The 18,303-nt window shown below is 41.2% G+C and overlaps 1 protein-coding gene across 2 annotated transcripts in view; it reads right to left on the bottom strand.

The window, feature by feature from the left end:
- nav1b (neuron navigator 1b) overlaps positions 1–18,303 on the bottom strand; it is an 86,663-nt gene that overhangs the window by 43,901 nt on the left and 24,459 nt on the right. The window lies entirely within an intron of this gene.

Here is an 18,303-nt window from a genome sequence, read left to right on the forward strand (position 1 = left end):
GACCTGACAGGGATGAGGACTGCAGGTAAATGCTACTAATGTACCGATTCTTTATTGGAAACAGATGCTGCATAGATCTCAAATTGCAAATTCTGCTAAGATCATGTGTTTGGCCCCGATAAACACTGTTAATCTACAGTTAACTGCCATATACCACACCGATGAACTGTTCATTTTACCTCACTGCTAGTGTCATTGATAGCCAGACTTTTCTTCTATTGTGCAGTGAAGCCAGTTCATTTCAATGTCCCATTTTACACTGCTTTTAACCTTGGGATGCAGTTGTTAAGTAGAGATAAAATGCATTGCATTGCTGGTCTTACCTTGAGATAAAATGTAATGTTCATGCAATTCTTCCTGTGAGAAGTGCAGCAAACTGCTGGTTTTACCTTGATGAAGCGCATTGTGCTGCTGGTCTCACCTTGAGATAAAGTACCATGCAGGTGTCACACAGATAATACTTCAATGAGATGCTGGTCTCACACTGAAAAGTGTAGTAAAGCGCTGGCTTTACCCTGAGACCTCGAGAAGCGTGTTGTGCTGCTGGTCTCATTCTGAGATGAAGCGCACCGTCCTGCTGGCCTCACCTTGAGACGAAGCGCGCTGTTCTCCCCAGTGGCTGCGCTCTCCCGCTGAGATGTCCGCTCATGCCGCCGCCGCCGCCGATTCATTCACGAAAAGCGCGCATCCGTGCGTCCTCACTGCAGCACTGCTGCTCAACGCTCACAGCTCACACTGCGCGCCGGCGGGGAAGGGAATCCGCAGCCCGCTCGCACACACGCGGACAGCTGCGACCGAGAGACCCCACGCCGCCCTTTAGTCTCCGTGCCCTGATCATAACCAGCTGTGCTGCGCTGCGCCGTGCTGCGCGCTCCCGAACCGCGACACGAGCGCTGCACAAACCGCCACACATCCCGCCTATTCCTATATGCTGTACTACATGCCATAATTTACATTATTTATGGTATAATCACACATAACAATAATTTACATTCTACGGAACAATTAAATAATAATAATAATAATAATAATAATAATAATAATAATAATAGGGGGCACGGTGGCGCAGCGGGTTTGGCCGGGTCCTGCTCTCTGGTGGGTCTGGGCTTCGAGTCCTGCTTGGGTGTCTTGCGATGGACTGGCGTCCCGTCCTGGGTGTATCCCCTCCCCGTCTAATCTCACGCCCTGTGTTGCCGGGTTAGGCTCCGGTCCACCGCGACTCCGCTTGGGACGAGCGGTTTCAGATTGTGTGTGTGAGATAATAATAATAACAATAATGCACTCATCCTGCGATAGTGCTTGGATGAATTTGTTTCGTCTTCTCTTGATGTCTGCACTCAACATTCATGAAAAACGAGTTTGACACATTTTGACCGAGACAAACCAACAATAATAATAAAAATGAATGAGAAAAAAGTATAGGAAAAGCCGAGGAAGCTTTATTGAAACGTTACATTCGTTGCAGCATCGTCACTCTATGTCTGCGAGAGTCGCGAGGGAAAGCCTGTTATTTATTCCCGTTTGACGCTAATTCTGTACTAATTATGTTTAATTGTGCTGCGGTTTCTCTGTGTGAGAGATTTATGGAAAACAATCGGTGCACATTTGACATCTGGCGCCTTCGTTTCACAGCGTCGTCCCTTTAAAGGCACCGGAGATGACACACGTTTTGGAAAAGGGACGTGGACCGCATCATCCGCATACAGTAACGGTTATTCAGCCTTAATACGGGTTGTGTAATGAGAAACACTGAGCAGAATGAGCCACAGAGGGTCATATGATACCCTTGTGCCATCCTATCCCCTACAACGTGAGGCACTCGGAGGATGTGGGATGGGTCCCACACCCTCCGAGTGCCTCACTTTGTAGGGGATGGGATGGCACAATAGCAGTTTTGGGCACTGCCAACTCCAAAACTGCTATTGATGCCTAGCAGAACCTTGGAGTTCTGCCACTGACACAGTGTGACAGAGTCAAGACTACTGAGCAGCGCTCTAATGCAAGTGTAACCCTAACTGTCACAGATCAGCCTCTACACATGTTTCAGACAGACAGACAGAGGGGCAGACAGAGGGGCAGACAGACAGATAGATAGATAGATAGATAGATAGATAGATAGATAGATAGATAGATAGACACTGTTCTGCCCAAGGTCACCTCATCTCCAGTAAAATGTAAAACATCCTTGAGTAGAACGAAAGAGCTTGGATACAGTGTACAAACTCCACTGAGAAAGAGTTCAACGCATTTCCTGCTCCCAACGTACATTTGAACATGTTCACAGGTTCTGGACCGTTGAAGGAAATCGCACGGAGACAGAGAGGGAGAAAAAACAAAAGCAGGATACAGTATACAGCAAAGAGAAAAGGAACATCGCCAGCAGCAAACAGTCAAGGGAAATCCAGCAACAGTTACTGCAGAAAAGAATGCTAGTGAATTGTTTTGATTTGTTGCTTCCAGCCAACCAAAACTAAAATATTTCAGGCCCACATTTATCTTGCAGATGATGGTTCAGTGATAAAAAATGCACGTTAAAGACAGAATTGACACATATTTCTAATCACGGTCTCGCTCTAGTTCTCCTTCCAAGCAAGATGTTCAACAAAGAAACCAGTGCCATTTCAGGCAAGGGGCTATGCAAATAAGCAAGCTAAGCATTTCACATTGAGAAAAAATATACATGGATATCCTCTAATTACCCCGCCCAAAAATCTGTTTACTGTTAAGTCAAAATAGCAAAGACTAACTAGTTCTTATTCTTTGTCTTGCTATTCCAATTCAGGGGTATTCAGAAGTATTCAAAATGCTGCATGTGTGAACTGTTTTCTTACTATTGTGGAATTTCTGTAGAACATGTAAAAAACGTTTGGAGCTACTCTGTGTAGACGAATGCCTTGGCATTTCTATTTGTCTGTATTTTTTTCTTCTTATCATTATAAGGACGTTACATTTCCAAGACAGACTGAAATTTCCCAAGTTAAGCTGGCTGGGCTACGCTATGTTGTTCTATCACTAAAACATATAAACCATATTCCAGAACATAATCATAACTGGCACATTTCCCTCTGTGCACAGAAAGTGGACTATCTGAAGCTTTAATTGCATAAACACACATAAAAACTCACAACCCCAATGTTTTAGTCGAGTATCTTGGACTGAATGAAAAGTAATGCACCAGAATTATTAGCAGTAAGGTCAACTTCACAAATAAACTATTATATACACAAAAGTACCCCATTGGTATAGATAAAATGTGGTAGATTAAATAAAATAGATAGATCCAAGGCCCTTTTAATGATATAGGTGAGTTGTGCCTGTATGTCTTTTTTGACCTCCTATTACACACTGCAATCAGTGTTATACTTTCACTCTTTGGGATCATTCTGAATCAAGAGCATTAAAAAAAATCTGTCTGCTTGCCGTCAGTAAGATACATGAAAGAAGTTCAGCCACTGAGACTCGAACATGCCTAGTCACTATAAAAAGTCTAGAGTCTTTATTTCCATTGGTATAATCAAGTTTATCGTGTACTTGATATTGCAGCCTGCGTTTCCTTTACCCCTCTTACCATAAACAGAAAGTTGTCATTTGCACCATCACACCGTGGGAAAACATGTCATGTGTTACCTCTTGCTACTGACTAGTGACCTTGTTACTTTACGACAAAATATGGGCAAAAAATAAATCACTCTCAGGATTTAATCATCTGAGTAGTAGGTTAGAAGTTCAAACTGATTTTACCTTTTTAGGGTTTAAAAAAAACACCTGAATGAGTAATGTGTCCTGTGAAACATCTACATGAATTAATTTGGCTGATGCCTTTGTCCAAGGTGGTTTAAAACTTTAGCCTATTTTAAAAATAACATAAAAGTATCAAGACATTCATACATCTGGAGAGTTTTTACCAGAGCAGTTCAGGGTAAGTACCTCGATTAGGGGTACTGTGGTGGCTGCAGGGTTAAAATCCAAGTCTTCCATATTGTAAGGCAGCTACTAAGTCATCTGTTGTCCAAGATGATGACTGAATGTTTTGGAGAATAAACTGTAGAACGTCATTTTATAGCTCCTTGATATTTTCCACTGCACATTGGTGCTGTTTTATCCTTGTACCACAGATCATGCAGTATCGCGTGTGTTCTAATAACCTTTTCTTTTTAACATCTGGCCCAGAAGCTTGTCCGTGTATCTACCTTTTGCTATTTAATTTAAATTTTGCCTGAAATACTGATTTTTCTGTAAATCCCTTCATGGCCCCTTGGGATGGATCATCTCAAAAAGAGACGTGTCTCTGAGATTTCCCGATAAAACAAAGGATGTATGAAATAATGTTTCGTTACGTAGAAACTCGGTGTCAGAATGACCTCAGTGACAAAGTTAAGGAGGCATGAGAGCATGTGGATATGTGAGGTAATCAGAATGTCCAGAAGATGGCAGACTTCAATTTACAGCCTCCCTTCATGACATTCACTGCTAAACACTCCTTTCTCTGGCTCTGGTCCCTGCTGCAGTTTGCAGCATGATGGACAAAGGGCCCAGCCCATGGCACACTGTCCTCCTGCAAGCCCATCTGTATCCTGGGATATGTCCTCTACCAAACTGTCATTCTCCCTGACAGCCCTTGAACAGTGAAGCAGTGCTGTTCAGAAAATATGGACTGCGTTTTGTATATTGTCTTGGCGGACCCTCCTCGAAAACATCTTGAGTGCCACCCAGGAGAGGACTAGGAAATGTTTATTAGAACCTGTCCTAACATCCTGACCACAAGATAAAAGTCACTTTAGTCAAAGCATTAAAAAGTGATGTTTGCTTATAAAAGGGAAAAAACATAACACCCATCTTCACTGCAATTCCTTATGAATTATGTCCAGGGGTTAAGAGCAATCTCCACACAAACACAAATAGGATGTTCCAGAGCATTTCCAAAGAATGTGAAATACAATGGAATCTGCCCCTTATAGACATAATTCCAGTTTCTCTCTCCACACATGTAAACTTTACTGTTGTCACACACAGCTAGAGTCGAAAACATCTCCTTGGCAAAGCTTTCTACCCTTCAGCTCGTATCAGGATCAAGCGGGCAGCACTGCAGAGAGCTCAGCTGGAATATTGGACAGGACCACTACTTAGTGTGTAGCACTTGGCAAGCGCTGTCCGTGAAATCACTTGTCCCTGTCAATGTCCACTGCAGACACGATGGTCAGTTCATAGGGATTTACTTTCACTTGGACATTGCAGCGGTATCCCTCGCAGCACAGTTTTCTAATGTTGTAACCAGGGAATCTAGAACTTTATTATTCAAGTTCTCTTGAGTGCTTTTAAATTTGGGCTTGGGCGTTGTGCATCTGTGAAACTTGGTCAACTGACAACCAGGAAACAAGTGCTGGATTCCTCCCAAATACCACTGTGACACTGACAGATGAACCGGCAAAACAATGTCTTGCTAAGAGTCTCCTCCACAGCTCTCCCTGGTTGTTATAAAATATAGCCTTAACTTATGAGGTGAGAAGTTTATATATTTAACATGTTTTTTTTTTTTTTTGGTTCCATTCCATTTCCATTGCACCATCTGTACTTGCTCAGTTAGTTATACTGTACCTTGAAAACATAACACGGTAAACAGCATGAGTTACAGTTTATCCTTCTGCGGAAATGAGAAAGTTGTACAGTTTTGTTTTCGAATGAATAGTGTAAATCGTGAATGTCTTAAAATACAATTTCTGCACTGTGATAATCAGTAATGCATTAGCTCAACAATGTAGCTCGGGTGGGAATTAATGTTAGTTAGAAAGCTGTGCCAGTAGTGGTCAAGGGTATCCTGCAAGGACCACGGGTGGTCTGATTTCATTATATCTGGTGTTGGTCCAACAGGAGTCATAGAGGAAAATGAACCAGCAAGGCTGAGTTGCCTCTGCTTACAGAGCTGTGTGGTCTCCTGCTGAGTAGGACTTGGAGAAATGAGTGAAAATCAAAGGTTTCGTGGTAAAAACGCCGCAAACATGAAGTCAATACTAGGGCAATAATATTTTAACTTTGACTTTGATTTATACTTAACTTTTGCATTGCATTTAAAATTTAAATTTAAAAAATCCAGCTGTTTAAAAAAAAAAAAAAAAAATGAGATTGCGTAGAAACTTCTGCACTAAAAGCATCCATTAATGGCTTTGCCAGGGGGGCGCGGTGGTGCAGTGGGTTGGACTGGGTCCTGCTCTCCAGTGGGTCTGGGGTTCGAGTCCTGCTTGGGGTGCCTTGCAACAGACTGGCATCCTATCCTGGGTGTGTCCCCTCCCCCTCCAGCCTTCCGCCCTGTGTTGTCAGGTTAGGCTCTGGTTCCCTGTGACCCCAAATGGGACAAGTGGTTCAGAAAGTGTGTGTGTGTGTGTGTGTGTTTGTAATGGCTTTGCCAAACAAAGAAAAGGTTGGTATTAGTGATAGGGTTAGTTGCAAGCAGCTCAAAATGAGAATGGCATTAGCCTTTTTATTTGTATTTGGTTAGAATTTAGTAATTACAAGCTGATGGGGAAAATGGGCATCATAAAGCCTGTGTCTGGACTGCAGCAGTGGAAATATGCATATATTTGGTTTCAAGGCTCTCCGCAGACAGGACAATAATGCATTCCCCTCCACCAGATGATTTCATGTTAGTGACAGAGAAAGCAATCGATTTCACAGTCCTGCAAGTGTGCTGTGCTGTCTCTGTTGGAAGCAAAGATGCAGAGACCAGGTGGAAAAGAAAAGCATCCAGACTGCGACAGCAGCCTGGAGAGGGGAAAAAACATAACACGGTCATGGCTTACGTAATACAAAGGAAAGAAATATATTTAAATGAACCAGTTTTATTAGGGCACCTCTCTGTTACAAATCATAAATTATAGGACCTGCCTAACATAAGGATGTTCCCCCTATGAGCCAGGTTGCAAACCGACACATATAGATTGCAGGAGAAGATGAGGGAGTGGAATGGCAAGGTGGAGAGGCTGCACATCCCTGGTTTGCTTTAATCCACCCCCCCCGGCCAAGGGGAGTGGCTATAAATTTGACTAAAACGATTTTTCGAAAAACCACTAGGTTCACACCTCTTTATGGTGAATCTTTCTAATCATCTCGAAAGGAGACGGTTTTGTTTTATTGCCCCATTCCAGTACAATCATATATACAGTTATACACATATATACAGTGTATGTGTACTGTATATTATCATATGTATACACATTATCTCCTCCACTCTGGCTACATCGGTAAAGGTGGGGATTAATTTCATTATATGAAGTGACATAGTGACAAAGTGATATTCAAAGAGTCAGGTGATACAAATATATACTGCAAGAAAGCAGAGTTTCATGGAGCTGTAACCACTCTTCCTTAGCACTCTTAACGTAGAGGGAAACTAATGTTCCTTGTGGGGAACGATTAAGAGTAATAAATTAAACCTCTTGTTATGAGTTGTAAAAGCATTACATTTCAATAATCAATCATCTCTAAAAGTAAAATCCCATGAAATCAACAGCCATAAACAAGGGTCCTCATTTACTGTAGGAGCAACAGGGGATCATAAAAAAAAACATATTGCTCCCACTAGGCCCAGAAAAACAGGCTAAGAAATGTAAAGTACACCGCGTTTCTGCTCTGGAACATCATTTGGAGCAGGTCTCTTAGTCACTGGGTGTGGAAATGTGCTCAAACAGTCATGTTTATTGTACATATATAATATTGATTGCAGTGTGTTCCAGAGTTTTGATAATAAATTCTGATTAGGATTTTGTAGTTCACTGGGCAAATATGCAAGTGTCTCATATTCTCAGGAAATACACATGTGCACAGTGCATAAATATGACGATGACAGCGATACAAAAAAAGAACATTTCTGTGGCATTTTGACTTGACTTTGAAATCAGAGTCAGTGCTATTAAATTGTTGAGTTTAAACTTTGGGAATTAATTTCCGAGAAGAGAAGATACATATCATATCTTTATAAGTCTCCAGCCAGGCTACACAAGGGGACACCAAGAGAAACAGCAATAGAACATAATGCAGAGAGTATAACTTCAGCTGGTGGTGACGGCACACTCAAGAGCTTTAGGCAGAAAAGACAAGAGACTGAACTGTAATTTCAGACTCAGTCTGGGTCCAAGAGGGTTTCTTTGAGATGTAGGTAGTTTTAAAGGCAAGTGGGAAGCATCCATCCAAGATTCTCCATGTACTGGGACAACATGCTTCCAAAAACTGGCACCAGAACACTGTGACCCTGTACTGAATAACTGTTTTCTGGGTATGGACATACATATATGAATTGAGAGACCCCTCAAGGTTGAACCTAGTCCAAAATCAACAGAACCGCAACAAAGGCCAAGGAACATTTTTACAGAGGAGTCACAGATGTAAGGGACACCAGGATGGGTGTAACCATATATTTAACATAGACGAAAGGAAACGGATAATCTTTGGAAAACACCTATACGCACACAGAAACGTAAGTGGTCACAGACATTTCCAATTTCTATAATTAAAGGCAGGACTGAGCTTAAGTATTTTTCATTTGTAAGAAGTAATGATAAAGAAGGCTGTAATCAATCACCACCCCATCTTATTTAATTTCATATGAAATCCAACATGTTACCCCTAAAATTCCCTAGAAATTAAAAGTTAAAAAATCTGCTGTTTTCTTAAGGTTGCTGGTGTGAATTGGGGGGGGGTCAAAGCATTAAAACTGAACAGTGAAGGGCTTTGGCTTGCATCAAATGAACATACTTATATGCGGTGGTTCCAGAAGACGTGTGTTTATGTGCGTGAATTTTGGAGTTTTACAGTTAAAGTTTAAGCATATTGACTTTCTGAACTGACTGACTCTGTGGAGCTTTACGTGAGTAACAATGATCTGGCATGGTACAGGGGTGCCAAGGATAGCTGGAGTGAGCCAACTTGTTTCTGAAATGGACATGCATTCCTGTAGCAGATTGCACCTTACATTCACAAGAGATACTTTCATTTTACCAATCATTTACACTGGTTTTCCTGAACCATCATTTACTTATTACCATTTAGATCCACTAGTTCTGCTTGATGGTGATAGTTTGAGTTGTTCCTTGTTCCATGAGTATTATTTCTACTGCCCTCCTGCTTGCTGGAAATGGACCCATAATTAAGGAAACCAAACACAGCAGAAAAAAAATTCTTGTCTCGTGAATGGGCAATGTCTGACAAAGACACTGAGAATTTGTTCATTTTAGTTTTTCTCTGTCACTTTTTTCATTACCAGAAAGAATAACAAACAATGCAAACTGCTTCACTAAGAGGCTGTATCTTTTGTGTATTTTGCGTCTTTATGTGTCCATTGTACAGAAAGCACAGATACCAGTAGCAGCTGTTGGAAGTGATAACAATGTGAGTTGTCTGTGACTCTCTTCCTTTTCAAATGGACTTTCCCTGTTCACTGAGCTGGAAAATAAGAGCATGCCCCACACTGGGTAAAGCGGTCCCCAAAGGTTGGGCCATGTCTTTGTCCTCCGTGTTGGAACACTTGCCTGGACACCCTCGAGAAGCCCACCTGGCCTCTGCACTTCTCACGCATTGGCTTAGAGGTATGAAAGGACTCTGATGACGGATGTGGCACAAAATGCATGATGGTATGAATCTTTTTGAATCACTTCTCTATAACGAAGGAATGCGAATGCTGTCTTTCACAAAAAGGCACAATTATTATGGCTTGTGCTTTCTGACCTCTGTTTGTCTGGCATGCTTCTGTGTATTTTCATATCGCATATTGTTTTGGCGTAAACACCTTCTTTGCATTCACAAAATTCACACACAGACCAGAAGCTTTTCAACTGCAGTTTGCAAGGTGGTTACTAGCCACTAAGTACCCAGTGAGAGTCAGTTTAGTACTCCTTTTCAGAATCGTACTTAAGGGGCATCCTACAGGAAGCCCAAGTTTTCAAGAAGCTTTATGATTAGATACTGGGGGCCACTATGGATGATGAAAAAGGGACATGAGCAAGCACCTCTATGTTCATGTTGGCAAAAGGCATAAATGTAGTGTAGGATCCCATCTGCATTTGTGTCCAGATGCAGATGGGATCCTATGGTATTACCTGTGTCCAGTTGACTTTAAAGGGGCGAAGTGGGTAATGCGGGTGCCTCATAGCACCTGGGCTAGAGTTGCATATCTGTGCTCAACTTTACATTTATTCATTTGGCTGACACTTTTCTCCAATGCAACTTATAATGTTAAGATCACAATTATTTAACCATTTATACAGCTGGAACAATTTTTAGGGTAAGTACCTTGCTCAAAGGTACTATAGCCAGAAGTGGGGATTGAACCTGCAATCTTTGAGCCCAAAAGCAATAGCTCTAGCCACTACACCACCAGCTGTCACAACTCTGGTTCTCTCTGCAGAGAGTTTGCATGTTCGCCCTATATTTTCATGGGTTTCCCTTCACAGTCCAAATGACATGTGGAGGAAAACAACATAAGCTACTTCCTCTACCTTGAGGACCATGAGAGATATTGCCAGTGGTTGACTTTGACTTGAAGGCAATTATCAATGAATATTCACAAAGAAAACCTTATGCCTTCTGTCACCATCACCAGAGCTTTTTTTGGAAAACTGGCCATATCATTCAAAAGTGGAATGATTGATGCCACTGAACTGAGCTAAATGTCATTGTTTGCTTCCGGGGAATTAAGCACTATATGGATTACGGTGAATGAGTGCCAAAATTGCTACGGTGCTATAGTATTTACATGAAGCTCCTCGGTCAGTATTTGAACCAGTGCAGAAAAAATTTTGCTCCAATTAATTCGGGAGCTACATCTTTGCAAAGAATTTCAAAGGTCCCTGGTCACCATGCTACTTAAAAGAATATAAGGCATAGTTATATTTCAGAGATTAGTGCATCTCTTTGCAAAATGTTACACTCTGTTTTACTATAATGAGAGAATTGATTTTCTCTCATGTGTTTCAGCTGCTGTCTGGGAGTAGGGAGTAGCTCTTTCCAGAACTGTGGACTTAACTACTACAACACCTTATTTTCAGGGAATCCAGAAACCACTGTTACCAACTCCAGAACATTGCAGCACTGATTACAATATGAAATCAAATATATAGTCATATTTAACTAGCTCTTAGATCAATGCATTGGATCCCAGTACAGTGTAGGACAGACCTTATGATTTAACTACTACAGGGATCTGAAGGGTGACTGCTCATTTACCGCAGTTTATTGCTATATGTACGTCGCTTTGGAGAAAAGCGTCTGCTAAAGGAATATATGTAAACGTAAAATCTGATTTAGGAAACATTATTTTTTCATAAGGGGGGTACAGTGATACAGCAGGTTTGGTCAGGTCCTGGTCTCTGGCAAGTCTGGGGTTCAAGCCATGCTGGGGGTGCCTTGCAATGGACTGGTGTCCCATCCTGGGTGTGTATCCTCCCCCTCCAGCCTTACACCCTGTGTTGCTGGGTTAGGCTCCGGCTTGCCACAACCCCACTGCAAGAAGCAGCTTCAGTCAGTGTGTGTGTATTTTTCCCATAGTACACTCTAACTGAAGCTGCTACTGGGTCATCTATCAGTGCTGCAGTGTGTTCAGGTGTTTGTCTTCCTTGTTGTCATGCTCTCACTAACCTTCTTTTATCTGTTTTCCCCCTCTGCATCTCCTAAGCCTGCCTAGTATCAACTGCTGAACCCACGCACAGAAACTGCTTACCCCAAGTGGGGTAACCTAACCTGGCAACACAGGGGGTAAGGCTGGGGGGGGGAGGGGACACATCCAGGATGGGACACCAGTCTATTGCAAGGCACCCCAAGTGGGAACTGAACCCCAGACCCACCAGAGAGCAGGCACAGTCCAAACCCGTTGCACCACCACACCTCCCAACACAGCAGAACCACATTACTAAATACTGATTTTATTCTAGTTAGCTGGCCTAGATATTTTTTTCTCTTTCAGCATTAAGAGTTTTTTCCCCTTCTGTTCTGTTGCATTCTGACTCATTTGTTTTAAATTGTCTATCATTGATGCTAATTGTTGCATGTTTGATTTACATATACATATATTATTCTCTGGTTAGTGCTCTGAGGCAACCTGCTGGGAGAGGACCTACATGAAAATGCTCTCAATTAAAATAAAAAGGATATAAAAGTTCAGAAAAGAAGTATACAAATTAGACCATCCACTTTTCGTTTCAGAAACCAACAGTGTGACCCTTTGACATTGCCAAAACTTATCTGAAACATATAAGGTAGAAGGCATAAATAACACTAGCACTGAACAGATTCAAAAGTGTAATGAATTTAGAGTTATCGTTATATCTCATAGCATTAGCCCCTTAGCCCCCAGCACAGCAGCCGAAAAACTGCTCTTCAGTGAATTGCCGGGGGGCACAAATCATCGAAATGTAGAGTACTGTGCAAAAGTCTTAGGCACTTAGATTTTTCACAAAAAAATATTGTTTTAGATGGTTATTTGATGTCTTCTTCATTTGTGTCAATGGCAAAGAGCGTATTTTAGATTTCCAAGCATTCCTTTTTGTAAAAAGTTACAGTATTACAGTAAGGGTGTGTATATCATTAAACAAAGAAAGTACACACAAACACACATACACACACACACATACACATACTGTCTGAGACCTTTTTGTCCCAAGCAGGGTCGTGGCAAACTGGAGCCTAACCCAGCAATGCAGGGTGCAAGGCTAGAGGGGGAGGGGACACACCCAGGACGGGATGCCAGTCCATTGCAAGGCACCCCAAGCAGGACTCGACCCCCAGATCAGCCAGAGAACGGGACCTGGCCAAGCCCGCTGTTACCCCGCTCTGGACAAGTGGTTATTGACAATGAATGGGTACTAAGCTTTGTAGGAAGTTTATTAATTAAGTGCATTATTTTTGAAGAATTCTCACTTTACAGCTTTTTCTCCACAACCAAGTGCCTAAAACTTCTGCACAGTACTGTATGTCTTAGTCTCATCATTCTGTATGTTTTACTACTCAGCTGAAGCTAAATATACAAATGTGATCATTTTAACAATGGGTGGAATCAACCCAATCCCTCCTCACCCATTCCCATTTCATTTCCAAGCAAGGGGAATAGCTTGTTCAGGGTTGCTATGGCAACAAATTTCTTGCAACCTGCTCCAGCTTTCCAAATGGCATATTTCTCACATGGACACACATATACCATTACACATGGCATTTCTCACATGAAAACACATATGCAGTTGTGACAGTCCAATACCTTGCTTGTGGCATATTTATTTTCTTGTCTTTTTTCTTGCACTTCCACTGTCATAACATGTATGTGGGAATCATTCTGTGCAACCAGTGAGAGCATTCACATTTGTATCAATGACAGAGAACTACTGTTAGAATTAATTTGCTTATTATCATTATTACAGTGCACATGAGTCAATTTAGGTTGTGCTTTAGTTATGTTATTAAGATGAATGGGCGAAAAATAGTGCAAAGCCTGCTTGCATCAAAGAGAAATGCTTGCATAAGAGGAAATATTATGTACAGTCACCTTTGTGTCTCTACTGATTTCAATTGACATCAAAATGCAAAAAAGCATAATTTCCATATGATTTGCAATTAAAGCATAGAGCCACTTGACCCAGAGTGGATCTTTCTGGACACACCCACCCACCCACACAAATAGACACACACTGCATCTACCCCATTGAGACTCAGAGGAGGGGGTTGCTAAGGCAACGCAGTCAGATCGCATGCAGTGGAGCCAGCTCCGCCTCCTTGGCAAGGAGCTACGCTGAGCTTAGCCCAGCCAGCTGCAAGTGTGTTTTCCTGAGAGAGTGGTCTTTATTCTTAGCCCTTCACACTTACTGATGTACAAAGGTTAGCATACCACCCTTGTTGTCTGAACCATTGAAACCTTCCTGTATTCCCTGTGAGGACACTAAGGCCCCGTCCACTTACCAACATGCTCCCCGTTTGATATGTGGAACTATGTAAACACTTCATTTTGATTCAGGATAGCAGAGCTGACGACTGCTTCAGCATTCTATAAAATATTTATGTTTTGGTTTAGTTATCATCAGTCAGGAAGTAAATAAACTGCTTAAAAGCGGTGAACAAGAGGCATAATGGGTGGGATTTGAGGCCACATGCCACCTACAGGCAATGTGTTCCTGGATACTGAGGAAACCAAAATATGCATTTAATCAATAAAATGAAAACAAACTAACAGGGTGGTCACAAAAAGCAGCTGAACTGCCAAGAAGAAGAAACTTCTCACTGCCTTTCTTTGTCCCAGCATGTTGATTCATATATTTTTCTCTCATTATATTTTTTCTAATGATCAACACTAGGTTCCTAGCTTTTGTTTGAGGATGTAAATTCCAAATCACCTATAATCCAAGGACTTTTATGATCCAGAACAGGATTCACAAGAATTACTGGTTACCAAATGTTCTATGCTACTTACATTGCAAACATTTTGTCCTCCATGAAAATTGAAGAATGGATTTGTGGCAGGAGACACAATGTTGCCCAGACTTGAATCCAGGAAGAATGTCAGTAATTGCTGAGCAAGGTGAGTCATCTCTAAATCACTCAGGATAAAAGGGAAAGTACCTGCTCTGAGGTCATTTCCTAGGAAGTTGTGAAAGCCTGAGTAAGGACATTTAAGTTTTTTTTGAAGCTAATAATTTCACTGAGGGAATTGAGAGTTTTACAAAAGAAGGCAGCAGTCAGCATATTAGATCTTTCAAATTTGAGAAGCACAATCCTCAATATCTTACTGAAAATCCAGAGCACGTGTAAATCCGTGGAAGGAATAAAATGATAAAAAGAACCACTGTTCTTCACCTTGTCTTGGTTCAACACATGTTTTCAGAGCTCTTAACAGTGAAACTAATTCCCAGAAACAGAAACAACCAGAATCAAATACAAAAAAACCCATAAAGATCTGTAACATATGCATCTGCTATTGCTACTTAAGCAATGAAGGCCACACCTGTAAAACTGTCATTTACAAGTAGTTGGGTATTGAAGAGTATTTATTTGGTCAGTTATTATTGTCAGTTATTAAAATAGAAGCACATACACTGCTTGCAGCCTTATGATATTACGGGTTTATATGACTGTTAATAGAGCAGACTTTTAATTCAAATGATACAAGCTGTACTGATAGGGAAGATGCAACAGCAGCAAGGCTGAACATCACAATTCATGCACACTGAGGCACAAATCAGAGAAAATTCTCAGCAGAATGCCTTGACTTACTGGATTCTATTCCGAGAAATGATGCAGGGAGACCAAACAAAGCAGGTGAAAAGGCCACGGGTGCAGTGTAAAATAAGGTTAAAATAAAATAAATAAAACTGCCTTCTCAGTCACTTCTAACGTTTCCATAGCAACATATGAGCACTTTGGAGTTATGATCCATCCGTAAGAAACAGAACAGGCTGATGTTTAGACCTGTTTCTCAGGTTTATGAGATGATTCAGTAAATACACTTAATCGATTTATTTATTAATTTTACATTTACATGCAGGTTACTAATAATCCAAACTGTCACGGCCCCCAGGCATAATACCCTTACAGGCCAGAGGAGGCGCCACTCAGTGCCACTAGCCCATTGCACCTGTTCACAGTCACAGTTGCTGAGGTATCAAAGGAACAAGTGGAGGAGGGCAGGTTGCGGATTCTTAATCAGCGTTTTCGATTGTGCTCTCTTACCGATCAGTAGTTCCCTGTTCCCATAGCTTGTTCCGTAGGTGTTTATGTTCCAGTCCCAAGTGCCCGTCCTGTCTATTCCTGCCTCTTGTTCTCCAGTCCTGGTCTAGTGTTCCAACCTGAATGTTCAATCTGGTATCTCATCACGTCTCCGTGTTCCAGTCCTACTCACAGGTTCACTTTTCACTTCACATCTGTGTGCAAATACACTGTGTCTTTGTTTGTCCCGCGTTCCTTTCAATTCACTTTTCATCCGGGTTCGAACATAACAGCAACGCATGTCTGTGTCGGACTCCCTTCCGCACGCTATACAAACACAGGCCACTACATGCAGGGTTAAATAACAGTGAACCTCCTTTTGTGCAAACTGTTGTGCATTTGTGTCACTTTGCTTTACAAGAATTCTCTTTGGAATAGTGGGCACATTGTAAGAATTTTAGTCATGACATTTAAGCAATTTGATCTCTAAACGTGTGTAGCTGATGGATGTGTTACCTTCCATAAACTAAATAAGGTTATTTGTAAAACTAGAGGACAACATCAAACTTGTTTTTTTGGTATTTTATTTAATCTGTACTTAATGGGAATTCTTAGTTAACTACCTTTTTAGGATATACAGACATGAAATTCAGTATGATAAATAATTTTGTATGTTCTTTGAATTTTTGCATGACCTGTCATTTGCATGTATAGAAACTGTACAAGTGTTCATAATAAAAAAATATATAATTAGCATTGTGACATAAAATGTAGACACATTTTCATGGACTAATGTCCTCACTTTGAATTTTGATACAGCTCCCAGCAACTCCGCACTTTTACTCTAAAGCGGTAACTGTCCTTCATCAGCGTGTCTCTCCATGGAGATTAATAAACTAAACACAGGTGGTGCACAGCACGTAAATCAAAGTTCCTGTGGCACCCTGAGTGACCTTGACATCCCACTGAGACAGGGGACACTTCACAGTGGGTCCCTAAGGGATTTTTTGATGTCACCTCTATCTGTACACAAAAAGACATTGCCTGCAGATTCTCACTGCAGTCATGGCACAGACTCTGGATCCACACTTGCATGAAGCTGCCTCAAGAACACAATGAATCTGCTAGATTCTTCCATGGTGATCGTTCATAAACCTTACCAGGTTTGCTTCAGGGATGCTTGGAAGCATGCCCCAAGTGAACAGGTTTTTGAGCGTATTTGTTACTGCACCATTGCACGTATAGAATGTGGAGTATGGCACACTTTCTTACCACTGAAGACCCTTGAAGTAGGTTTAAAAAAGTAGGATTTAAAATAACAGTCAGACTAGGAATGGAGAGGAGAGATCCTGTAATATAGTACTATATCAAAAAGTCTTGTACAGTCTCACACTACCTAGACATAAACCTTCACATCTGTAAGTTTTGGCAATACTAAATCTGAAGATTTAAGGTATGATGAGTCCCCTCATCTGAAATTTCAGCCAGTATAGTGTATGTCCACCTGTCCATAATAAAGAAAATACCACAACCACAGCTGTTAGAAAGCAACAAGACGACTATATCTTTTATTCAACTTTTCCTTCTTAGCTTCCTCTGTCTCCCTCTTGCAGACTTTCTATCAGCAACATAGAAAACAGTAGTTTATTTTAGTTTTTAAAATGATGGTCATGAAACCATTCCACCCCACGCCCGAACTGCTGACCTTCGTATGACAGTGAGACAGCGCCTGCTTCACAAATGACTCAGAAGGCCCTCTTAGCTGGCCTTTCTGAAGGAGACACTGATTTCTCTTGGGGCTCACAGCTTAGTCCTAAAACTGCATATTCCCAAAACATCTCCACAGGACAGCTCAAGAATTCCTCCTTACTGCAGAGTTGGAATAGCTTCTTCATCCTGGTGTCCCATATAGCTCATCTGCTCTTTATAACATATGCATGTAAAGTATATCTTTGTTACAGGAAGATTTATCAGGCTGGTACATTTGTCAAGGACTAAATTAAAATTTAGGGGAGAACTTGCAAACTCCACACAGACTGAGGATGTGCTGAACCTACATCAAAAACATCATACAGTCCAGGTGCTGTGAGACATGTGCATAATACACTGGTCCAAAGTGACACCCCCACATTGCGAATTATCCTTCCTTCAATTAACACTTAGATTTTTAGTTTTATAAACCATGTTACTTTATAAATCTTTTCAACCATTTACTTCATTTGTGTTTTTTTTGAAAAAACTTCAGAGTTCAAAATGAACGTCAAGGAACACTCACTATATGATCACTTTCAACCTCACCACCTGGAGTAATAGACGCATTACCTTGCAGCAACAGAGCAAACAGTTCAAAAACAAAAAGTGGTTCAAAACAGCAGCACAGGAAGGAATATCCATATTTACTTACTCCCATAACTTACTCCAACTTATACCCATAATTGAGTAATTAGTGCTGTTGATAACTCCCACAAAGAACAGGGAATCCTGCCTTAATTTCAGGAATTATCTGTTGTGTTGGTATATTTCTGAGCAATAATTTTACCCATTTTAATTATTTTTGAGGTACTATTATCAGAGTTGGGTATTTAAGAATTTATTGTACCTTACAATTCATTTTCAAGAAATAAATTATCCTTC

This window comes from Scleropages formosus, chromosome 2 (assembly GCF_900964775.1).
Source record: "Scleropages formosus chromosome 2, fSclFor1.1, whole genome shotgun sequence".
Classification (NCBI taxonomy): Eukaryota; Metazoa; Chordata; class Actinopteri; order Osteoglossiformes; family Osteoglossidae; genus Scleropages; species Scleropages formosus.